Source organism: Saimiri boliviensis, chromosome 1, assembly GCF_048565385.1.
Source record: "Saimiri boliviensis isolate mSaiBol1 chromosome 1, mSaiBol1.pri, whole genome shotgun sequence".
In the NCBI taxonomy this organism is placed as follows: domain Eukaryota; kingdom Metazoa; phylum Chordata; class Mammalia; order Primates; family Cebidae; genus Saimiri; species Saimiri boliviensis.
In genome coordinates, this window is record NC_133449.1 from 190,974,350 (window position 1) to 190,985,124 (window position 10,775).

The window sequence follows — 10,775 nt, forward strand, 5'->3', positions numbered from 1 at the left end:
CCCAGGAGCTTGAGGCTGCAGTGAGCTGTGATGGTGCCACTGCATTTCAGCCTGGGTGACAGAGAAACACCCAGAAAAAAAATGAAGAGGGTGAGGTGGCTTGTGCCTATCATCCCAACACTTTGGGAGGCCAAATCAGGAGGTGAAGCCAAGAATTTGAGATCAGCCTGAGAAAAATTTGCCTACAGCAAAATAGGAGAAACATAGTGAGGCCTTGTTTTTATTTTTATTTTTAAACAAAATTCCCTTTGCCCCCACACTGCTGCTCCTCATAGATCATCTCCTAATGTCATAAAACTCCCCTAATAAGGTTCTGTGGAATCCTAAATCTATTCCTGATTTATTGTGCAACTTTGTCATGACTCTGACTTTATGGGAATATTAATAAGGTAAGAAGGTAGAGGAGGTGAAAGTAAATTTTAAGTGTTTACTCCTCATCCTCTCCTTCCTGTTTCCTTACTGCTACATTCCACTTGCTCACAGTCTCCACCTTCCTTCTACCTAAGCCCTACAAATCCACCTGCTAATCCAAGAAAACCAGAGAAGGGCCTGGTGCGGTAGTTAATGCTTGCAATCCCAGCACTTTGGGAGGCTGAGGCAGGAAGATCCCTGACCCCAGGAGTGAGCTATGTAACCCAGGTTACAGTGAGCTATGATCATGCTACTGTACTCTAACCTGGGCAATAGACCCTGTCTTTAAAAAAAAGAAAGAAAGAAAGAAATCCTGGAGAATTGTTGAGTCTAATTATCCCTTCAACTATAATTAAACTGTATCATTCCATCCTTTGAATGCTCACTGACAGTGTGCTTCTGTGGTTTTCATTTTTTTTTTTTTAATGGATTCTTGCTCTGTCACCAGGTTGGAGTGCAGTGGTGCAATCTTGGCTCACTGCAACATCCGCCTCCTGGGTTCAAGTGATTCTTCCACCTCAGCCTCCCGAGTAGCTGGGACCACAGGCGCATGCCACCATGCCTGGCTAATTTTTTTGTATTTTTATTAGAGACAGGGTTTCACTATGTTGGCCAGGATGGTCTCGAACTCTTGACCTCGTGATTGCCCACCTCAGCCTCCCAAAGTGCTAGGATTACAGGCGTGAGCCACCTGGCCTGGTTTTCTTTTTTAGTTTCTAAAAAAAAAATAAGAGAGGAAGAATGGCTCTACCAAAAAAAAAAAAAAAAAAAAAGGAAATCTTGCTGTGTGCATTGGCAGTAGTCCCAGGTACCCAAGAGGCTAAGGCAGGAGAATCAGTTGAATGCCCAGGAGTTCAAGTTCAGTCAAGGTAAAATAGTGACATCACATCTTTAAAAAACAAATAAAAAATTAAAAATAGGTAGAATAAAGGAAGATTTTTCTTGTATAATTTGCATTATTACTAGCAGCAAGATCTCTTACAAAACTGAAGTGCTATGTGGTTTCTGAGACTGACAGGCCAAAGATAAGTTATGTTGTCTTCAATACTCGTCTTCAAGTGGAGGGAGAATTTTATAAGAGTCAGAGGATAATGATAGTGTAAAGAAACCCAAACAGGCCAAATGTTGAGGATTTTTGAAAAGAAAAGGAGCATATAGGAAGCTAGCTTAGATTGCGAAATAGTCATGCCTCTTACCCACTCTTGATTTCATGAAATCCTTGTCATTACTCTCCTCCCCCACCCAAATGCACCAGTCTAAATCCCTATTCTCAGCCGGGCATGGTGGGATGCCCAGGCAGGCACTGTAATCCCAGCACTTTGGGAGGCCCAGGCAGGCAGATCACCCGAGGTCAAGAGTTTGAGACCAACATGGCAAAATTGCATCTCTACTAAAAAATACAAAAATTATTCAGGTGTGTTGGCAAGCACCTGTAGTCCTAGCTACTTGGGAGGCTGAGATAGGAAAATCACTTGAACCTGGGAAGCAGAGGTTGCAGTGATCCGAATCGCGCCACTGCACTCCACCCTGGACGACAGAGGGAGACCCTGTCTCAAAATAATACTGATAATTTCCTATTCTCCCAGGGCCTCTGTCACCAGAGCCACCTATAGGGGCTTCAGTCCCCACTGCCAACACCCAATAAATGAGGGGAGTTAGGAATAATGGAAATTCTTATTCTCATAACTCAGCCTAAATCAAGGGGAATATGTTGCTTGAATTTCACAAGCATTTTAACCTCATTACCTCATAAAAATAATATGAAGATCTCTATGCAATGAAGATGTTAGTAGCTCTGGAAACCTGCCTCTACCACCAAGAGCAACCTTGCCTACAGCAAAATTCATCAGGAATCCTATAGGTTAAATAGATATTTTATGGGGAGGCTGAGGCAGGCGAATTGCTTGAACCCAGGAGGTGGAGGTTGCAGTGAGCTGAGATTGCACCACTGCGCTACAGTCTGGCACCTGGCAACAGAGCAAGACTCTGTCTCAAAAAAAAAAAAAAAAAAAAAAAGATATTTTATAGCCAGGAGTAGTGTGGCACATGCGTATACTCCCAACTACTTTAGAGGCTAAGATAGGAGGAACATTGCAGCCTTTACCTCCTGGCAGTCTCAGGTGATCCTTCCGCCTCAGCCTTCCAAGTAGCTGGGACAACAGGTACATGCCACCATGCCCAGCAAGTTTTTGTATTTTTTGTAGTGATGGTGTTTTGGCCTGTTGCCCCAGCTGGTCTCGAACTCCTGGGCTAAAGCGATCCACCCACCTCAGCCTCCCAAAGTGCTGGATTACAGGCGTGAACCACCATGCTTGATCACATACTCTTTTTATATGAGAAATGTAAGCCCTTTAAATTATCAGGTCCAAAAAGGCATTAAAATGAGACAGAAATCATATCCCATCTCTCTCCTTGAACCATGTAATCTTCTCCTGAAACTGCTAGCGTGGTCAGGCACAGTGGTTCATGCCTGTAATCCCAGCACTTTGGGAGGCCGAGGCAGGCAGATCACCTGAGGTCAAGAGTTTGAGACCAGCCTGGCCAACATGGTGAAACCCCGTCTCTACTAAAAATACAAAAATTAGCTGGGGATGGTGGCACGTGCCTGTAATCCCAGCTACTCAGGAGGCTGAGGCAGGAGAATTGCCTGAGCCCAGGAGGCGGAGGTTGTGGTGAGCTGAGATCGAACCATTGCACTCTGGCGTGGGTAACAAGAGCCAAACTCCATCTCAAAAAAAAAAAAAAAAAAAAATTAGCCAGGCGTGGTGGCAGGTGCCTGTAATCCCAGCTACTTGGGAGGCTGAGGCAGAAGAATCACTTGAATTGGGAGGCGGAGGTTCTGGTGAGCCAAGATTGCACCACTGCACTCCAGCCTGGGTGACAGAGTGAGACTCCATCAAAGGAAGGAAGGAAGGAAGGAAGGAAGGAAGGAAGGACGGATGGAGGGAGGGAGGGAGGGAGGGAGGGAAGGAAGGAAGGAAGGAAGGAAGGAAGGAAGGACGGAAAGAAGGAAGAAAGGAGGGAGGGAGGGAGGAAGAAGGGAGGGAGGGAGGGAAGGAAGGAAGGAAGGAAGGAAGGAAGGAAGGAAGGAAGGAAACTGTTAGCTAATGCTACAAGTAACTTAAGTTAATCTAACAATGCCACATTCTGGACAGTGTAACCCACACAATGTAGCTCAACAATGTATAGCCAATCACTAATGAATGTTATTTCTGTGAACTAATGAGAATTCCTGACAAACAACAAACAACTTTGTATAAGCCCACTCCTTGTTCCCTTTTTGCCTTCAAAAATCTGCTTGTAACAAAAGTCTGAACAGAGTACTTCCCAAGACAATTTGGAAGTGTGTCCCAGGCAGCTGTTCTCTACTTTGGCCCAAATAATCTCTATATTAATTCTTTTCCTTTTTTTTTTTTTTTTTTTTTAAATAAACACGGGGTTTCACCACGTTAGTCAGGCTGGTCTTGAACTCCCGATCTCAGGTGACCCACCCGCCTTGGCCTCCAAAGTGCTTGGATTACAGGCGTGAGCCACCACGCTTGGCCAACTCTATATTAATTCTGACTCAGATTCTTTTCTTTTCTTTTCTTTTCTTTTCTTTTCTTTTCTTTTCTTTTCTTTTCTTTTCTTCTTCTTTTCTTCTTCTTTTCTTCTTCTTTTCTTCTTCTCTTCCTCTTCTCTTCTCTTCTCTTCTCTTCTCTTCTCTTCTCTTCTCTTCTCTTCTCTTTTTTGAGATGGAGTCTGGCTCTCTTGCCCAGGCTGGAGTGCAGTGGCGTGATCTCGACTCACTGCAAACTCTACCTCCCAGGTTCAAACAATTCTTCTGCCTCAGCCTCCCAAGTAGCTGGGATTACAGGCATGCACAGCTAATTTTTTGGTATTTCACCATAAATGCCAAAAAATTCATCAATATGATGAAATTTTCAGAATTTCACCATATTGGTCAGGTTGGTCTCAAACTCCTGACCTTGTGATCCACCCACCCCAGCCTCCCAAAGTGCTATGATTACAGGCGCGAGACACTGTGCCCGGCTGATTCTTTTCTTTTAGTTTGACAAGAAAGATGGATAAAAAGAGAAATGAACAATCACAACCTGGACTGTCTCTCATTAGCAGACACATAGGTTCCAGGGCCTTACACTGAATTGGGGGAATGGTCCAAATTCCAATGGTAATTCCCAAGTGAAGAGGATTATGAGTCTGGCCAGTATCAGAGTTCATTAGAAGTAGATTACATAAATCCTACACAATTCACAAAGTGGGACATGGGAACCAAGTCTAGCAGTATTGACACCAGTTAGATACCATGGCATATTTTAAAATGTCAATTATGTAATAATTATAATTATTAACATTGAGTATTTCGTAAACTAAGTGCTATTCTAAGCATTCCGTATTGACTCATTTAATCCTCATGTCAACCTGAAGAGATGGATACTATTATGTCCTCCCCCTCATTACTTTCCCTATCCTTCCTTGTACTAGTAAGGAAACTGCTGTGACAGAGAAAGCGAATTTGCTTGTCCAAGTCACATAGTAATGGGTAGAGGCAGAAGTTGTTAAGTGTTAAACTATACTGCGTCTGTACCAGCAGAAAAAAGAAAGGGAAGGAGGAGGGTGAAAAAAGAAAAGAAGTTTAGCATGCATAATCCAGACACAAACAAAAGCAAAGCTCTCCCAAAAAAAGAAAATTTCCTCTGGTAGCTTTCATGGTACTGTAATAACACAAATTCAGTTAAACAAAACCTCAGAGATAAGATGATAAAATAATAAAATGAGAAGACAAGGAAGATTTCAGAACTAAATAAATTAAAGACATAATTTTCCAAATTAATAAATTAGAGCAAGAAATACACAGGCATGGCTGAAAATCAAACTTCTTTATTTCTTTTTTTTAAAAAAGGGGTCTCACTCTGTTGCCTAGGCTGTTCTCAAACTCCTGGGCTCAAGTGATCCTCCTATCTCAGCCTCCCAAGCAGCTGGGACTATAGACGTGTGCCACTGTGCCAGGCTGAAAATAAAATTTCTGATGTAAAAGGAAAACTTATAATTATAAAACTGCAGAGATAACCAAGATGATAGCAAATGAAGATGATAAAGTAGATATGAAAAACAGTAATAAACATATAAATTGTGAGTTTTAAAATTAGTATAACTTGTCTTACAAATGGAAAGTGGGAGTATAATTCTTGGAAAGAAGAGAATTACTTTAAAATAATGGAATATATTTACTTCGTTTAATTTTGATAAAAATGTTTATGTAAATATTTTCATTACTGAAAAATCTGAAAATACAGAAGGAAAAAAGCAGGTAAAATTTATTTAAATCTTGGACATGGTGATTCACAATTGTAATTCCAGTACTTTAGGAGGCCAAGGCAGGAGGATCACTTGAGGCCAGGAGTTCCAGACAAGCTTGGGCAATATAATGAGACCTCATCTCTATTTTTTTTCTTTTGAGACGGAATTTCACTCTTGTTGCCCAGGCTGGAGTGCAACGGCATGAACTTGGCTCACCGCAACCTCCGCCTCCTGGGTTCAAGCAATTCTCCTGCCTCAGCCTTTTGAGTAGCTGGGATTACAGGTATGTGCCACCATACCTGACTAATTTTTGTATTTTTAGTAGAGACAGGGTTTCTCCACGTTGGTCAGGCTGGTCTCAAACTCCTGACCCCAGGTGATCTGCCTGCCTCAGGCTTCCAAAGTGCTGGGATTATAGGCATGAGCCACTGTGCCCGGCCTTCTATCTTTTTTTTTGTATAAAGTGTTATCCAAATCTCACCACTTAAAGGTAACTACTATTAATAGGTTTTTGTATGCCTATTATACACGTTGTTTACCAAAAAAAAAAAAAAATGGGATTATAGTTTACAGACATTTTATAATCTTTTTTAAAATGCAACAATTTGTCGTGAACATCTTTGCCTATAAATAAATACACTTCTCTAGCATCATTTTTAATAACAACATAGTAATCCATTATGTGTATATAGCACACACTATGCAACTAGTCTCCAATGTGTATGCATATTTTTACAATTTTTTTCTTTTCTCTTTTTGAGGCAGGATCTCTGTCACCCAGGCTGGAGTGCAGAGGGGTGCTATCAGAGCTCACTGTAGCCTTGAACTCTCAGGCCCCCTAAAGTGCAGGTATTATAGACATGAGACACTGGGCCTGACCCTATTTTTGCAATTTTTGATAAAGATTTTCAAATTACCTTTCAGAAAGTTACTTAGCAGCTAATCTATTTTGACTGCCCAGCACTCTATACACTGTTCTCCATCTCCACTCCCACCTCCTACTCATAACAACCCCTTCCATTCAAACCACAAGGAAAGACACATGACTAGTAATAAAAATGACAGATAAGATGTATGCAATATAGTCTGCTTGCCAGGGATTGTGCTGTGTATTTCTACACAGAATGTAATCTTCACAATGTAATTCCTAGATTACAGATAAGGAAACAAAAACAGTAAAGGTCAGTAATTTCCCAAGGCCACACAGCTAGCTGGGATTTAAGTCCATTATGTCTGGCAACACAGAACACAGGCCCTTTCCCATTCAGGGCTATCTTGCCTCACTTTGGTTTCCCTGGCTACTGTAATTGACTCAGGGATGAACCCCAGCTGGGTCAATCAGAATCTTTCTCCAGGTCTTTCTGCTGCATCTATCTAGTAGGGAACTCTTGCATTTTTGAAGTGATTAATTAAACATTGTCCCTGAACAGAAATGATGCCTGAGTGTAAAGCAGAGCTGAACTCTGTTTTTGATAGGGAGTAAAAGGAAACCATGACAACCTCACTCGAACTCTTGGTCCAGTCCTGTTTAATGTCCATCCTACCCAATTATGTGAATACAACTACTTTACATATATGTATTATACATGTAATACCCACATATTACATATATATACATATACTGAGAGAGAGCGAGAAAGAGAGAGAGGGACGAGTCATGCTATGTTGGCCTCAAGCAATCCTACCTTGGCCTCCCAAAGTGGTGGGATTACAAGTGTGAACCACCATGCCCAACCTCCATCTACGTTTTTTTCTTTTCAGTTGGCTTGCATTCTATTTCCATCACTTTGGATTACAATATTAATACATGGTAACTTAAATTCCCACCGACATGAGAGTTCCAGTTTTCCTGCGTCTTTAGAAAGTATTAAGCATGCAAATTAAGAGTGAGAACATCAGAATTTAGAGAAAAGCAAAAATATGAGTCCTGAAAGGTGCTTCATACATAACTTGATGAAACTAAATATAATTGCCAGAAGTAGGATTTTTAAAAATAAAAGTATACACACAAGGTGAAAATTCTACAGAAAAATATGTAACAGAGTTCTGAATGAATAGAAAAAAAGCAGAGTTAAGGAATGGATGAAATTCCTAATCTTTCACCTGCTGAGTTTTCATTCTCTATACAGCAGAGGCGGAAAAAAAGAGAGAACCTTTTCAGGAAAGACATTCTATAAGCGGCTTTCTGAAAACACTCATTTGTGTCACTGAAATTACTAGAAATTCAAATATCCTCATTACCTTTCCTGGTATGCTCGAAAAACACTGCCATATTCTCTGTGCAGAGGCTTTTGATTATAGTTCCTAGATTTAAAACATCCAAAGAGAGAAAGCTCCAGGTTTGCACATACTGCTTTAATTAAACAATAATGGATTTTTAGTAAGTCGGGGCTTTTGCTCTCTAAAGATCTAAAAGGTAGATAAAAGAAACATCTTTTGTGAAAAAGTAATTTCTGCTCTACTGTATATATTTCTGGGGGGAAAAATATCTCACCCTCAACCTTGTGTTCTTTAAAATGAAATATTTTGACCAAGCACAGTGGCTCGTGCCTATAATCCCAGCAATTTAGAAGGGTAAGTCAGGATAGCTTGAGGCCAGGAGTTCAAGACCAGCCTCAGAAACAGAGAGACCTCATCTGTATCTTTAAAAAATGAAATGTTAAAATATATAATGGTATTTTTACATTTTTCTAATTTTTTATTATAGATAATGCAGTCTGAAGTCTGACATATTACATTTGTTTGCTTAATGTTTTTTTCTAGAAAAGTTTTTGTCCTAAAAAAAAAAGAGGGAAAACATTTTGAAGATTTCTTTTAGAAAAGTAGTAATGGAGGCTGGGCAAGGTGGCTCACACCTGTAATCCCCAGCACATTGAGAGGCCAAGGTGGCCGGATCACCTGAGGTCAGGAGTTTGAGATCAGCCTAGCCAACGTGACGAAAACTCATCTCTACTAAAAACTACAAAAATTAGCAGGGCATGGTGGCAGGCGCCTGTAATCCCAGCTACTTAAGAGGCTGAGGCAGGAGAATTGCTTGAACCTGGGAGACAGAGATTGCCGGGAGGCAGAGATTGCCGTGAGCCGAGATCTCGCCATTCCACTCCAGCTTGGGCAACAAGAGTGAAACTCAGTCCAAAAAAAAGAAAAGAAAAGAAAAGTAGTAATGGAAATGGAAACAAGCCACTAATTAGCAGGGCTGGATGCCTTAGGAAATGGTATTTTACTAATGCAGTAAGATAGGGAGAAAATAGTAGGATAAACCATTTGGGGTACGTAAGGCTACGACTAGTTTTAGTATTTTAATCTGAAATAATCATGGGACATTCGTTATAGAAAGAAGATAGTTGGACAGATGGGATTGGGGCTCAGGAATGCTGTCAGAGCAGGTAATACAAAAGAAAAGGCTATCTTTTGTCAAGAGTTTAGCCTCAGGAATGGAGGGGATTTCTAAGGCAGAAGGTGAAGAGAGTAGAGAACCAAGAACTAAAGCTTAGAGACTACCCAATATTAGAAGTCAAGGGTCAACTCTTCTAACGTAGTCAGGTGGATTGGGGGTGGGGGGCATTGAGAAAAAATGGTTTTAGGAAGTGCCTGGGGGAAAAAAGGTTGCTGCTCAGAGAGTAAAAAGAGAACATTGGATTTAGGATTTTAGAACATCATTAGTGACTGTCAGGAGTGTACTTTGGTAAAGTGGAGGTTATCAATGTTAGATTAGACGATGAAGACATAAGGAGACATTCATATATAAAATGTCTTTGGCCCTTTACTTACTTATTGTCCTTTTCTCAAGCTAGGTCCTGAAATAGGAAAACTATGAAGAAAATCACAAGACTGAAGAATTAGCTCACCATGAGGGAGTCAATCCTCCAGCCAAGGCTTAAATCTAACCTGAAGACTGATAACACTTGAATAGATGAAGACAGTATCTTTCTTTTTCTTTCCTCCAATCTTTCTTTTTAAATCTGTTTGTTTGGTTGTTTTTTAGAGACTAAGAAGTTTTTAAAATTGCCCTGATATCATCTACAAGGCGCTCACAGGGAGAGGTGCTGATTGGAGAGTACTTACGCTACAATAGATAAAAAGGCAGTGGCTTCCTTGTCTGCAGAGAACAAGTTCTTTGCAGCAGCGGCTCAGGACTACTGTTTTGAAAACACTAATTAGTTTGCTTCTCTGACCTTGATTGCTACCTTTAAAAGAGGCTTTAAAGCCTGCTCAGTCTCCTAAACTTGCCAAGCCCCGCTGCCTGGATCTAGTCAGCAGTCTTACCCTGGCCAGACCTCTTGCTGTCTGACCACACTGCTTAGCTAACCCTATTTATGTCATACCCATTGTTGATACCTCCTTTGGAAAGACACATCTAAGAATTAGCTCCTTGTATAAACGGAAGGACATTAAAGACTCCTGCTGGAGTAAACACCCAGGAGATAAGGAATCAAGGGTGCAGGGGTTGATCTTGGACATGGTAAATGTAGATAGGTTAAACTTGATAGTTTTCATTCTACAAAGTAGGATGCAAATTCTTTTCAAAGAGGAACTGTGAATTGTACAGTATGTGAATTATCTTTCAATAAAGCTATTTTTAAAAAGCAGAGAATGTAAGAGATGGAATAGGATTAGAAAAGTATTGGGTTTAAGAGTCACATTCATATTACCATGGCAATTCCTGGTTATGGATGAATCTCTTTAATGATGTTTCTATATAGAGTGAATGTAGTCGTCTATATGTTTCTCTCTCTTTTTAATTGAAATATTAGATTGCTCCAAACGTTTCCATACAACCTGTTCAATTTTCTAGCAGTCTCTCCAGGAAAGGAACAAATGAAGCATAACCATATGTTTACTAATCAACAAATGCAAACATGATGGATATACTAAATATTCTAATGCATAATTAATATTTATATAGTATGTGTTAGGCTCTACATAACAGACTAGCAATTAGCAGTGGCTTAAATAATATTTATTATTAAATATATATTATGATAAAATATTATTAAATAGATGTTTTATAAATATTTATTATTAGGCTGTAGCATGTGCCTATATTCCCAGCTATGCCAGAG